The sequence below is a fragment of the Coregonus lavaretus genome, assembly GCF_964263955.1.
Source record: "Coregonus lavaretus genome assembly, chromosome: 29".
Lineage (NCBI taxonomy): Eukaryota > Metazoa > Chordata > Actinopteri > Salmoniformes > Salmonidae > Coregonus > Coregonus lavaretus.
The window spans coordinates 9404548-9419996 of record NC_140016.1 but is presented as its reverse complement, the minus strand read 5'-3'; positions in this window follow the sequence as shown (position 1 = coordinate 9419996).

Here is a 15449-nt window from a genome sequence, read left to right as displayed (position 1 = left end):
ACAATCCAGGGTTACTCCAAGCAGTTTAGTCTCCTCAACTTGCTCAATTTCCACATGATTTATTACAAGATTTAGTTGAGGTTTAGGGTTTAGTGAATGATTTGTCCCAAATATAATGACTAACTTATTCCTTGCCACCCACTCTGAAACTAACTGCAACTCTTTGTTAAGTGTTGCAGTCATTTCAGTCGCTGTAGTAGCTGACATGTATAGTGTTGAGTCATCCGCATACAGACACTGGCTTGACTCAAAGCCATTGGCATGTCATTAGTAAAGATTGAAAAAAGTAATGCCTAGACCGCTGCCCTGGGGAATTCCTGATTATGTTGGAGGCTTCCATTAAAGAACACCCTCTGTGTTCTGTTAGACAGGAAACTGTGTCCTATGGGCCTGTCGGTTTACATTTTAGTCAATTAACAGACGCTCTTATCCAGAGCGACTTACAGTAGTGAGTGCACTTTTTTCCAGTACTGGTCCCCGTGGGAATTGAACCCACAAACCTGGTCGTTGCAAGTGCCATGCTCTACCAACTAAGCCACACGGGACCTGTTTGTATATTCAGTAATAAATGAGAGAAGCAGTATATGAGACGCGCTGAATGTTCTGTGCGGTTGTACTCCTGACATGCACCATTGCCTCTGGTACAGTGCTGATCTGTAACAGGCCTTCTAGGGACAAGACTCCCTTGAGTTTTTATAAAAACAAAAAGCACGTCGAGACGTGTAACCCAAATAAAGCCAGTGAAATTGAAAGGTCAAGATTGAAGGCAAGTTTTAATTGTAATAATAGGACACATTTTGTACAGTTAATTGATTTTATGTTCATACAGTAAATGACACCATTTCCAACAGTTCTCTCATGTCTCGAATCGCAAGTCATGATCCTCATACCCAACCAATAGACTAAACCCCCCCCAAAAATCCAGTCGAAAATTCCAGTTTCTCCTGACGTTCAAGCATAGTTGGTTGTGTAATTGAGACAATTGTTTGAATATATGTAAAATGTCAAAAGATTCATCTCTGCATATCGGAACACCAGGATTAATAAAGATGACTGATATTCACCCTTTGTCGTGAGGGGTGCATACTAAACAGGGTTCATACACATTTCGACAGATGGCATTTCATGACTTTTACCCACATTTCCATGACCAACAATTGGCGGCGTCTATGTATGTATATATATAAAAAAAAGTATATGTAATGTGGTATTGACAGTGGGATGCTGCTCTCTGATCCCATGTACCATCTCCTGTCATTGCGCAAGGCTCTTAACCCCCCACAAAGTAGATTACCGGTTATAAAGTGGGTGGTTTGAGCCTTGAATGCAGATTGGCTGACTGCCGTGGTATATCAGTACATATACCACAGGTATGACAAAACATTTATTTTTACTGCTCTAATTACATTGGGAACCAGTTTATAATATCAATAAGGCACCTCTGGGGTTTGTGGTATATGGCCAATATAACATGGCTAAGGGCTGTATCCAGGCACTCCGCGTTGCTTCGTGCTTAAGAACAGCCCTTAGCCGTGGTAAATTGGCCATATACCACACCCCCTCAGGTCTTATTGCTTAATTAGACAACTGTATAAAACACGTGGTCAACCCACAGTCTGGAGCGCTACTGGGTGTGCAAGCCATTCTGATCAAGCCCTGCTGCTGAAACACATCAGAGCCAGTTTATCAAGGTCCGATTGAGCAGCTAATTTCTCAAATATGGTTTGTTAGAGGGGGACTGGAATAAAAACCTGCACAACCATTAGCTCTCCTGGCGTAGCCTATAGGACCTGGTTCAAATTATAACTTTCACACTCAACATAGCCACTTCATATGCGCACCCACGCCAGAATGGGAAAAATATCATTTCCATTTTATTAAGCTAAATTCAATTATATTCTTCTTACTATAAAATCATATACACTGAACAAAAATATAAAACGCAACATGTATAGTGTTGGTCCCATGTTTCATGAGCTGAAATAAAAGAGCCCAGAAATTTACCATACACGAAAAGCTTATTTCTCTCCAATTTTGTGCACCTCCCTGTTAGTGAGCATTTCTCCTTTGCCAAGATAATCCATCCACCTGACAGGTGTGGCATATCAAGATGATTAAACAGCATGATCATTACACAGGTGCACCTTGTGCCGGGGACAATAAAAGGCCACCAAAATGTGCAGTTTTGTCACAACAATGCCACAAATGTCTCAAGGGAGCGTGCAATTGGCATGCTGACTGCAGGAATGTCCACCAGAGCGGTTTTAGAGAATGTAATGTTCATTTCTCTACCATAAGCCGCCTCCGTCATTTCAGAGAATTTGGCAGTACGTCCAACCGGCCTCTCAATTGCAGACCATGTGTATGGTGTCGTGTGGGCAAGCGGTTTGCTGATGCCAATGTTGTGAACAGAGTGCCCCATGGTGGCGGTGAGGTTATGGGCAGGCATAAGCTACGGACAACAATCGCATTTTACCGACGGTAATTTGAATGCACAATGACGAGATCCTGAGGCCCATTGTCATGCCATTTATCCACCGCCATCACCTCATGGTTCAGCATAATGCACAGCCCCGTGTCGCAATTCCTGGAAGCTGAAAATGTCCCAGTTCTTCCTGCATACTCAGACATGTCACTCATTGAGCATGTTTGGGATGCTCTGAATTGACGTGTAGGACAGCATGTTCCAGTTCCCACCAATATCCAGCAACTTCGTACAGCCATTGAAGAGGAGTGGGACAACATTCCACAGGCCACAATCAGCCTGATTAACTCTATGCGAAGGAGATGTCACACTGCATGAGGCAAATGGTGGTCACACCAGACACTGACTGGTTCTGATCCATGCCCCTACCTTCTTTTAAGGCATCTGTGACCAACCGATGCGTATCTTTATTCCCAGTCATGTGAAAATCCATAGATTAGGCCTAAGGAATTTATTTCAATTGACTGATTTCCATATGAAGTGTAACTCAGTAAAATATTTTAAATTGTTGCATGTTACATTTTTGTTCAACATAATATAAAATGGCACAGTACATATCTTGTCTGCTAAATGAACAAGCCTACCTACAGCCTATGGCATGGCACATAGCCAGAACATACAGTAGGCCAACTCATATTGTTCATATCATGATGTTTCTTTAGACCTGCATAAAATAAATGGATTTATTGTGATGGTGTATATTAAATTGATTTACTTATTTTAATGTAGATGTTCCAAAGGCTCGCATCAGCGGCTTGTATGTGTGGAGGAGATGCTAAATGTTTGTTAATTAACGGTCAATTACCGTCAGACCGGCAGTCTTTTGCATGACATTAACCGGCTGACAAAATGTCATCACTACAGCCCTAGTTGACCACCCTTGACGTATAACATTTCAACCAAATAAGTTGCCTTTTGAAAAAATATATTTCATAGATCAATTGGCTATGGCAGGCTACAATTATTTGTATTCAGCTGAAGCAAGCCCACAAATTCAGGAAACCTTTTCTAGTTTAGTCTTCTTAGAAGTGTTTACTTTGCAGGCTATTGAGTTGCAGCATTCCATACATAAGATGGCCAAATAAACTGGGAGCATCTACAAAACAAGTTAAAGCCACATACCCAAAAGGCTAAATTCATATTTTTTCCTAAAATTATTACATTTGGTTTTCCAAGATAGCGTAGCAGTGCGGTCGTGTTCTCTTGTGTGTCCATGTCAATAGCCTGTTAATTTTTTGTATATATTTCCCTATCACACTTTTCATCCTTCTACTAAATATACTTTCCTGCAACCCGCCTCACTCAATGTGGAACGGATTCTATTATTTACTCACCTTTATCTACAATCTCCAATTGAAACTAGCCAGCCAGCTAACTAGCTACTTGCTATTAGCCATAGTTAGCGGTTTTCACCCAGAACATCAGATTTTCTGCCGGAATAACTGAATCACTGGAGCCCACCCAACTACCTCATCCCCATATTGTTATTTATTTTGCTCATTTGTACCCCAGTATCTCTATTTGCACATAATCTCTTGCACATTATCATTCCAGTGTTAATACTAATTGTAATTATTTTGCACTATAGCCTATTTATTGCCTTACCTCCATAACTTGCTACATTTGCATACTGTATATATATTTTCTGTTGTATTTTTGACTTTGTTTTACCCCACATGTAACTCTGTTTTTAAAATCGCACTGCTTTGCTTTATCTTGGCCAGGTCGCAGTTGTAAATGAGAACTTCTTCTCAACTGGCTTAACTGGTTAAATAAATTTAAATTTATTTTGAGTCACATGATTCGAATCACCCCGATTTAACCGACTCTCAACTAATACAATGGCAAAGAAAATTGTTGAAATTAATCATTTTTAAAAATAAACTTTGAATGGTCTTTTTCAAGTGTCAATGGAAGTTAAAGACAAGAGAAAAACATTAATACTAGCTAACAGTTAGCTAGATGGTACAATGTTTTGAATTGGCTACCTAATTAGCCTGTTCTCTATCCTATTTTATAGGCTAGGCCTACCTGCTGCAGCAATGTCAGACTCTCTCTCCTTGAGAAACGGCCCACCTTTCTCGCACACATGCAGGTGATGAGCGAAAACAGACGCGCTAAAGTGTAATTCTGATCCTGGCCGATACAAAGTATTTTAACAAATTAAAATCAACATTTAACTGCCTAAATTACATGAACAGTTATTTATTATGAAAATAATTTCCAAAACCTCCCCAAAAATGTATGGACTTACTCCTTTTCCAAAACACCCATTTAAAACATTTACAGGATTTTCATGACCATATTAACCCTGTAAACAGCCTCAATTGACTGGTTGGTTGTTTAGCAACAAAACCGACGCGTGTGTAACTACAGGGCAAAACAGACTAGGTTGGCTTAGATTGTCAATGTTAATTGAAAACAATTGCATTGCATTGCACAATGAGCACTAGTCTCAAATACATAGTTAGTGGGTTAGCTCACAAATTTGCCAAATTAGCATTGATATGAAATCAGTCAAAACAATATGCCATTTAGCAGACGTGGTATCAAGAACAAGATGAAACGAGTCACTTATGACTCCCACATGGCAGTTTGTCATTGTTGGTAAACATCTGGCCATACAGAATCACAACTACTCACGGACTTCTGCCCCATTGATGCGTGCGCATCGTTTGTGATGTCAGCTAACCCATCTATAACGGCAGCAATTTTATTCAATATTTTAAGGCGCAATACTTGAATTATTTAAAATAGCAATCTGACTAAACGTATTAAAAGTACCTAGGTTCGCCAGTTTTAACGAGATTCCCTAAGCAGCAGGTTGAGAAAAGCAAAGACAGCGCAGGGAATTGAACCCCGTCCTGAGGAATATCAGGAGTGCCACCACCGGAGTCTTTTGCTTTTTTGTTGAAGGACAAAAAGCAAAACCTGGAGGAACAAAAACCAGAAGGTTTGTTCCCCCAGGAAAAGAAAAACCCTTAGTACCTGCTGCTCTACACGAACCTGAGGACTTTAGCTTCGTCGCGAGCCTGAAACTAGAGGAAAATATAAGTGCCCTCCCCCCCAGAAAGACACTTCATTGGTGCGCTAAATGTCATAAGAACAATTCCACAACATTACTATGTTTCAGACACGATACATGAAACTCAAGACATTATGTAGATCTCTTATCAATGACGTGGTCCAGATTCAGAGGTTAGTCAAACTTGCAAGGATCAAGCTCTTAGATTTGAAGCTGTAATAAGAAAAGAGGGACAATTACCTCCACCCCACCCAACGCAGAACCCGATATTCTCTGAAATTGAACTCCTTTTGAGATTGTCATTTACTGTGACTGACAGAAACAGTACAAACCGCGCCCAACCGGTTTCTCCACACTGACGCTCTCTACTTCCAAGAACTGGATCAAACCAAGACAGACGCACTTCCTGTGACCCTGAAGCTGCGAGCTGTCCCAGGGCTCCGTAGAAACACAAGTTGACTCAAGAGATATCTGAAAGGAAGAAAGAAAAAAGTGTTGCCCCCACCCTCCCTGCGTCCACTCAAAACTACTGGAATGTGCCCATTTTACGCAATAGCTACATGGAACATTTAGGTTGCATATTCTGAAAATCTTAATGTTATGCAGAGCTGATGTGCATGCAGTCAAAAGGTTGAGTTACACATAGCCATGGTGTGTTCAAAGTCAAATGGGACCCAAAATGACTTAACTTAGTAAACAAGAAACTGAAGAGATGCTCAATTAGCAGCAAGACAAGCTTGTGGCTCTTCATCTGAAAGTGACTGGGTTCTCAGTGTTTCATCACGCCGTTAGGGGAGAGATCAGATGCCAATTCAAGACCATTTTACTTCGGATTGAGAAATTGTCACCTGAGAAACCAAAAGGGGGTAAGGAAAGGGGCACAAACACAGCAGAGGGAGAGGAGACGGTGAAGAACGTCGGGCGGAGGTTGACTTTAAGCTCAAGCGACTAGAGGGAGATGGTAGGTACTTCATTCAGTGGCCACACTCATTTGCTGACAGTTCCCGGCGGCTGATACATTCAGATGCAGGAGGCGCAATCGTAGTGGACAGTGAGACGAGAGAATGATCTGAAACGAAGAGGTTTCTACACAAACACATTCTCCCACCACAGTACTCACAATACCTACATGACGTTTTACTCAACTTAATTTGTTAAAGATGCAAAGCAGTAAGGCTCTGGGGCCAAGGCATATGCCGGTAAAAGCATGGCTTGACGATGGTTATTAATGGAAGTTAACAGTAAGCCAGTTCAAGATGTCCATTGAATCAAACTAAAACATGACAGGGGTCTTATTAAATGAATATAGTGAAAAATGTAAACACCTTCCTACATGTTCCAGGTTAGAAGAAGTCATTCGTGCTTGCGCCAGACTCACTCCGATTTCTGTAGAGAAAAAGTGCACAATTCCCCTCCCAAGCCCAACAAAAACCAATCCAAAAGCAACACATTTGCGCTGCACTCAGTCCAAATTACAGCTGCACAGTTGCGCAGTGTTCCTCAGCTACCTTAATTTGGGAAAGCGGTCACACAGTTGCGCGACTGCTGCAAAATTATTAATCCAAATGCTATACAGTTGAAAAGCAAAAGGCTACTACGATACAAGACTGCCTGTCTCCTTGCACAGTTGCACAAGTGCTGGTAGCTGAGGAGATCTAAAAGACAAAGCTAGAAATGGTCTTTAATGTAACGAACGTGCTCAAACTGTCCTGCCTGTGTAGAGACGAGGTCAAAGGACAGGGTGAATCCTGTAAAGGACAGGGCGATTCCTGTGGCCATGTTGCGTGTAGATGGCATTCTTCGTTAGGGCTTTTGCAATTCTGCAAGATCAAAAGCAAAACAACCAACACCCCTATACCCACCCTCACTAAATCAGAACTGACATGTTCCCCATACCCAAAATACAATTTTGATTTAAGGGTTTCCACCAAATCTTCCTGTTGGAACAGAAGAGATTTGCACCCATAGGGAAAGCACAGCAGTGCAACTTCTACATACCACAAGTAGTGCCGAGCCGTTGCATTGCTAGGTAGATGCTTCTCTATTCAAGACCAATCAACTGAGGCGGCAATAGTGCCCATTCAGACAACCAGGTGGCATATCTAGACTTTTCCCATATTCAGACATGGATATGAGCTGGATTGAACTTATCTGAAACCGTCACTTTTCACCATGTAAGAGCTGCCATCAAGCCCAGGTCACTTCCGTGCTCTAAAAGCGCCAAGCTAAGTCATACCTGAAAAAGCACAAGAAAAGCCCCCAAACAAGATTCCCCCCAAAAAACAAATGCATACCAAAAATGTCTTAAAATCACAATAAGCTATGCATTTATTACCAATTATGAATCCTTTACAGATAGCTCTGTTGCATCAATACAAAACATTACCTAATTTGCAAAGGAGTGCAATTGACAAGTTGCCAAATAATTTTATATTAATGAAATGCTGAAAAGGGAAATGTGAACACATTTGTAAGTGACCTTACTTGAGACCTTGCGAGGTGTTTTGAAGCGATAGTAAACCTTTACATACAATGAGTTAGGGGCGTTCCTGTTGGTCTTGAGTATTGAAAACCAAGTAGGACACGACACCGCACACTGAAAAATGCAGAAGGGAAAACAAGCCTTCCACCATCCCCACCCACACAGACAAACCCAAACAGTAGCCAACCAACACATCACAAGTACAGTATCAAAATTGTATTAACAGTTGCTAATATACAATTCAAATATCCACATTTTGAAAAAATACCAAGTCAACTTTCCACACAAAAAAACTTTAAATACCACTGGCCTCTATGCGTCACCTTTTCTCCTTAAGACACACGGGGGTAGATGTGGACCTCTAGTTGCTTTCTTTCATTGAGGGGTGGGTCATATAATAATCTGGAAAAGTCACAATTAAGCAGTCCCCTGACGACATAAACCCCAAATGCAACTTTAAACTCCAGGACATAGAATGTATCAATCTAAAGGTGACCGTTACCACACTCCCTGGGAGCACATGAGTTGACATCACAAAACTTCACCCGCCTCTTGCAACACACTTGTAGACACCGAGGAATCTCTACACAAGGCAAAACGGACACCCGAAAGATGTGGACCACCTGGTTGATTCCTTGCTCCCCAAACCTCAATGCTAGCCATTTGGTTCTTTAAATGCTGCTTTACACGAAGCTGTGTGAAAGAATTCTAGGAAAATATTTGGATTAACACCCACACAACCCTCCCTCTCCCAGAACCCAAATGATGCGTTTGCCCAGTTAAAATACATTGGAAGAAACACTTAACATGCGTATGGTAGAACATATTCAAATGTGATCAACTCACTACAGAAAACTAGCACAAAATACCTTCCTACATCACTTTAATGCCAGAGGTTTCACTTGATCCATCCTTAGAACTATCGTTTAGGTGATGTGTCCAACTCGTTTTGATTAATGTGGTGGGTAGGACTAAAGAGGGACTCCCTTGGATGGTCAGCTATGCTTTAAGGAGCGAGCCTGTGAAAAGAAGAACTCGGAAAACGTTCCCCCCCACCCACAAAGGCACTACAGTTTGACCAATAACACTAGACTAAATACAAATTCAGGGATAATCCCTTACCAATACGAAGGCAAAAGTAAATTTGAAATCAATATTTAGCTAGCGGAATAGTTACTCCGCACGTGATCATATCATGCATTTAAACTCACTGCTCACTTTAACCAGCAGATGTAGCAGCTCAGCACCAAAGGGGCGTTGCCATATGGATGTTCAGGAGAAGACCTTCCACTCAACACACTCCCATGTAGACCACTTCTCAGGGGGGTAGACCTATTGAACTCAATGACAGGAGAAACTCCTCCGCCCTCGGGGGGGCACTACATCTGCGCTGCAGGAGGGTGAAATCCTTTAAGACGGTCCTCCTCTCACCAGCGCACTCTACCAAGAAGGCCAAGGGGGACTCATCACAGCAGACACCACACTCAGAACACAGGAAGGGGGTCGTGACCAGGAAAATAAACGCTTTACCACACCATTGCCTGAAAGAGGAAGAAAAAAAACTTTGCGAGAAATTGTGTTCTGACAGATTTAAAGTGACTTTAAAAAGACCGTTGGGCTAGTTAAACGTTACCACTACCCATCATACAAACCAAACGCTTTTCCTGTGACGTGCGAAGCTAGTTGACCCTTTCACTCGTATGCCCTTTAACTCGTCTGCCTCATTGCTGCTGGGACCCACTGGCTGGCTTAGGACAACATTCGACCGGGACTGCTCCGCTCACTCTGCGATGCACGCTACCCTGCAATCTGGCTCACTCCCTCTGATGATCCCCGGCTGCTTCCCGCGACTGGGTCCCATCTGCTCCTCCCTCGATCCCCCTGGGTCCTGCCTGGCTCCCCGCTGGTCCTCCCAGTTTCCCCTCGGCCTGGTTCCTCCCTCTGATCCTGAATTGGTCCTTCCTCGCTTGATCAAACTGCTAACTAGCTAAGTCCTTCCCTCCCACAAATCAAACTCAGTCCATTCTCCTCCAGGGAAAAATATGTTCTTCGCTAGAGCCAATTGTGTTTAGAAAAAGTATAAAATCTGAGGCGTGACAAAGCAAGGTCACGTTTGAGCCTGAGATTACTTAAACTACAGCTCCTGCTCTTAAAGCAACCACTTAACTTGGATACGTTATCTCAGCAGCACATCTTGTTCTTCATTTTAGGTTTTAAACATTTGTACTTCTTGAAGTAGCTCAAATGACTGATACAGGCACCTTCTGGCCAAATTCCCTTCCAATACTTAGTTTGCTACTCAAATGAATAAGGCTTCACAACTTTTCATATGGTTCAAGTTCAGCAGGTTTTTTCCTTTCACGTGTTAGCTACAGATTTTTTTCTTGACAAGTAAACAACTATCAGCACTTGTTCTTCAGTTCAAGTACAACCAACAAAAACGTATTGAAGTTGCTAAAACACGTCTGATAAATGGGACCATCACCCAACCTCCTTTCTTCAATTGTCCTGATATGTAATCAAATATCAGCAGCACCAGTTGTTAGTCATTTTAGACTTAAAATAACTTCTTAAAGCAGCTGAAACACATCTGATATTCACGCAACTTCTATTGCTGAATCTTGTTCCCTATAAAATGTATTATTTCCTGATATGTAAACTATCAACACCACTTGTTAGTTTCAGTTTAACCCATTGAAGTTAGGTAAACTGCCTCGGAGACCACCGCCCAACTTCTTTTCAAATATTTAGCTGGCTAGTCTCATGACGTCACAATTCTTCATAAGATTCTTGTCTGGTAACTTGCATATTTAGCTGCCTATTCGCAAGACTTCATGTAGTTATTTTCTTGTAATGTATTCTTCATTTCAGAAGAAAAAAACGCATTGAAGTAACTATACTGCCTCGATAAATGGAACCTTCGCGCATCTTTCATACAGTTATTGTCTTGTAACTTGGTTCTTTCGATGACGCTTCTTATACAACCTGATTCTTTCCTGATCTTCGAAAATAGTCGCTTGGACTTCAGATAACCGCACCAGCTTTTTTCAGCACTGCATCACCAAGACAGCCATTTCTCCCTCATCGCGTCACGCGCCGCCATTTCGAATCGGGCCAACAAGTGCGCCACAAGACGCGCCTTTTGTTTGGCAAACAAGTCATTTTGGCTAGCTAGTAGACGAATTTGACATTTTCGCCATGTTACTTAGCTTGGAATTGAGACAGAGACGCCAATTCAGTTGAAACAAGCATACTTCTGAGGTAAATTACGTAACTGCCGCCGTTACAAATAAGACCCTGCCACCTAACGTTAATCTCGCTGTGGTGGCTTTCATCTCAGAATTCTAAAGAGTAACTATAACGTACTCTGTTGCTCTAATTGCCAACGAATTGTACCTAATTTAGTATTCAATTAAACACAACCTGTCGCTAGAAAGTTATATATATATATATATATCTATAACAACAAGTCTAGGCGTCGAATGACAAGCTAAAAGTTAACGTTACTTAACAAGCTACAGTATCTACTCAATTTCAACAATTGCCACACTACTCACACGAAACATGGTATACTTAAGTTTAGGCTATCATTCTGCACGTCTCTAACAAAAGTAGCCCAATAAGCGAGTCAGAAAATTTAAATAAAATCAGAACGACCCGACCGCCGACACATCACAAAGAAATTGTATCAATGCAGTGTTCAGAAGGGGGATTTGCTGACTGAATTTATAGTCTAGTTGTGATGCGGCTAACGTCTCAATGCGAATACCTCCGACCTAGTGATTCCACGAAATAGGCCCTACTTTGTCGAGCCTTTATGAAATTACTACGTACTTTTACTTACACTTTTTTACTTCACCGTGAAACATAAGCTTACAAACCTACTCATTTTGATTTATAGTCATGAAAAAAGGGGTTCGGAAGAAAGTAACTGTGGGAGCCTATCAAAATATGCGCATTGCTTTCACATCCATGAACCAACCTATCTATATAAACAGTTTCAAACTTGCCAACCATAATACAGTACTGTAAATGTTGCCATTATTTATTATAAAGTCTACTAATTTCGTGGGTCACACAGGCTGCTGTTGGAAGAGGGAGTCAGTCATGCTTTTCAAATAACAACAGCTGACGTCAAAGCATTTGGTGCTCGGATGAATACGGAGCTAGATGTGAATAGTCGTTGCAAACCGGATGAAACTGGTATTCACTGGTTCATTCTACCGGGTCTACTACCCTTATACTGCATTGCTGAAGTTGGATTTGAGTGATGTCGAACATTGTGTCACACATCTTTGATTGTGTAGCCTACCAATCAAGCAATCTCACCCATCTTTGAAACAATATAACAACTACACATTTGTAGAAGAGCTAGTTGATAACTGTGTGGGAGAGAAAACCAGTTTTATTTTCCTTTAACAAAAATAGGCGGAGGAGCTGTAACATGACTCATCATGGGCATTCCAAATATAACGTAATCAGAACAAAACTCAAGATGGCTGTAGTAGCCCAGAACAAACCTGTGTGGTCTATATGCTGGAAAAGTGATGATTATTCATGAAGCCTACATCGGCAGACGCCAAACCACATCCATCAGCAGGTTTATTTGTGTCTTATCAACTTTTTTCATTTGATATCTTGGCACAACAATCCGATTAAATAAAAGAGAGAAAATTATCGAAATTATTGAATTATCTGGGTCTACCTGTCTATTTAGACACCAAGTGATCAATATCAGCTAGCCAAGGACATTTTGTGTCTTCAATATAGAAGATTAAAATAGAATCTTGAGAATCCAACAAAAGGCTCAGTTTGTGATTCATTCACCACCAGATGGCACAAAGCTATTTCACAAAACCTCATGCGTCACTCGACGTGTCATAGTCTGTATGAAAATGTATGCACTCTAACTGTAAGTCGCTCTGGATACGAGTACGTCTGCTAAATGACTAAAATCTCAAATGTAAATGTAATAGTGACGATCAAACTAGGAAATGAATAGGAAGATCATCTCTAAAAGCGAAGCAGTAGGCCAAGATGGCCCAGAGCCTATATTTGGCTCTGAGTAGCATTCAGTCTCCATCACACTGACATCATCATCGCGATGACATCAAGACACAAGCCAGACTAATGTAGGAGTTTGATGAAGGAGAGTATACTGCTTAAATAGGAAATATTATGCCCTGAGCCTATATAATAGAGAAGATAGAAGCAGACATAGGCCTGACATATATTTCACAAAAATACAAAACAACAAGTCTAAAGGTCCTGGAAGAACTGCTGCTTCTCTGCAAGGTTCTTTGAACTAGATCACACACACACAGACACATGCACAATACAATAGAACAGGCATTAATTTGGGTGGTGTCTGAACATGTACATTTCGAATGACACAATCTGTCTTTATCAGTAGCTCCAGGCAAAAACACTATCAGTCATTGTGTTTTTATTTTTCAAGAGTAGGGCTGGGCAGCCTGCTGCTATCACCATTGATTATGAGTGTTGCCAGCCTTCCTTTAGGCAACTAATCTAATGATCGGTGAAAGTAGGGCGTGGAGTTCTGTCCTCTGGATTCAATGTAATCATGTCTTGTCTGGTGGGGGTTTAAACATGATATAGTTTTTGTTTAGGCTTTGTTTAGTTAACACGTGGTAAATAAGCTGTTTCAGTTACTATACCTTATTTGCATATGGATGATGACCAGTCCCTGGTAGGTGTTGGTGTGTCACACAAACAAACAATTGGTACTACAAATTTGCATTGAATGGTCATTGATGATGCATGCATTTTAAGTTAATAGGCTTGACATCAGAGGTGTCAACGTCATTTTGGGGGCCACTTTGAAAACATAATGGTCTGTAGGGCACACATTGGCAAACAAAAAGTTGATTTATATGCCTCTATTTACAGTAGCCTATTGTCACAGTATAGTGTCTGCCTCAACAGCATTACATGTGAATTCACTTCTGTTACACAGCTAGGGTTGGGAGTACAAGTCTGGGCCCACATTCAACCAGATGACAGGCTACAAAATGGCCCCCAGTCTGCATGTGTTTCATGTGTGACAGGGCCAGTGCTTAATTTGTAAATTGGGAGGTGCTGGAAACAAAAAGTGAGCACGAGCTCTGAGGTACCGGAACGCATGAGGGGAATAAACACCTTAATAATTAAACATTGCATGCATATCATTGCATTTGCATAGTGGCATAGAGCAGTAGACTAGAGGCACTTACAGAAGTTGCACACATGGGGAACATTTTAGTAGCCTAGGGTCCGGGAAAAATGTGGCCTTTTATAAACGTATTTCATGCAATTCTACATAATTTTACATGACTGTTGACTTTGGCAGAATATTTTTTAATACCACACAAATGATCGAAATTACTTGCTACTTTGACACAGACAAACTGAGAATCAAAGATCAATAAAAACGACCTTGAATCCATCAATAGCATAGGCCTAGGTGTGTGGAGACATATTGTAGGCTACAATATGAGGAGGAAATTATAGTCCTAAACATCCTTGCCAGTTTCACTGACTCACCCAATGATGCGCAGCTCACTCGCCGATGATGGCCGATGCATTCGTGGCAAAAGCCTATATCTGGCTATTGTTTTACTTTGTATTTGGAAGTTGATCACATATTTTGTTAGCCTACAGCAGACAGAGTAGAGTCTTCTCTTTTCAGCAGGAGCCATTTGTCACAGTATAGTGTCTGCCTCAACACATGTAATGCTGCAGGAGCCATTTCCAACCTGTATTTTTCCGCGATTGTATTTGAAATATTGTGAAAGGCCTGTTTTGTCTGCATGCTGTTCAGTGACAGATTTCCCGTGAGTTCCCGACTGTAGGCTATGGCTTGTTATTGTGCTACACACAATCCACAACTAGGCATTTAAAAAAAAAAGAAGCTATTGATCCTCTATGGCTAAATTATGGTGTAGTAGGCTATTCTGAATTATTTCATTTATTTCTGAACAGACAGCAGTTATTCTATAACTTTGGCAAATCTATTTCAATTTAACAGAACCCTTCGCGCAGAGATTATTCAATAAAGAAATAAATGATGAAGTGCAATGCTGGAGAGATGAGAGTTGCAGGGTCATGTCTATCAGAGCAGAGAGAGGGAGAGAGATCATATAAAGTGAATCTCATTCTAGTTCTGTGAGAGATACAGACGCGCTATTCACACTACTCACACAGCTGTGGCCACGGATTTTGGTCTCAAACATAAGTTACAATGTTATGCAAACCATAAACCCGGGACAAGGCCTATATATATGATCCATAATAATCAATGATAGAGGCCAAGGGTAACCCCACACTTATAACAATAATCCACATCAATAGGATAAATGAACTGCACCAATGTTCTTGTTGCAGCTGTGTCGGTTCGATCCTGTTCTGCATTCATGAGGACAATTGTCAGTCTCACGCTTTCAATTAGGTTAGATGAA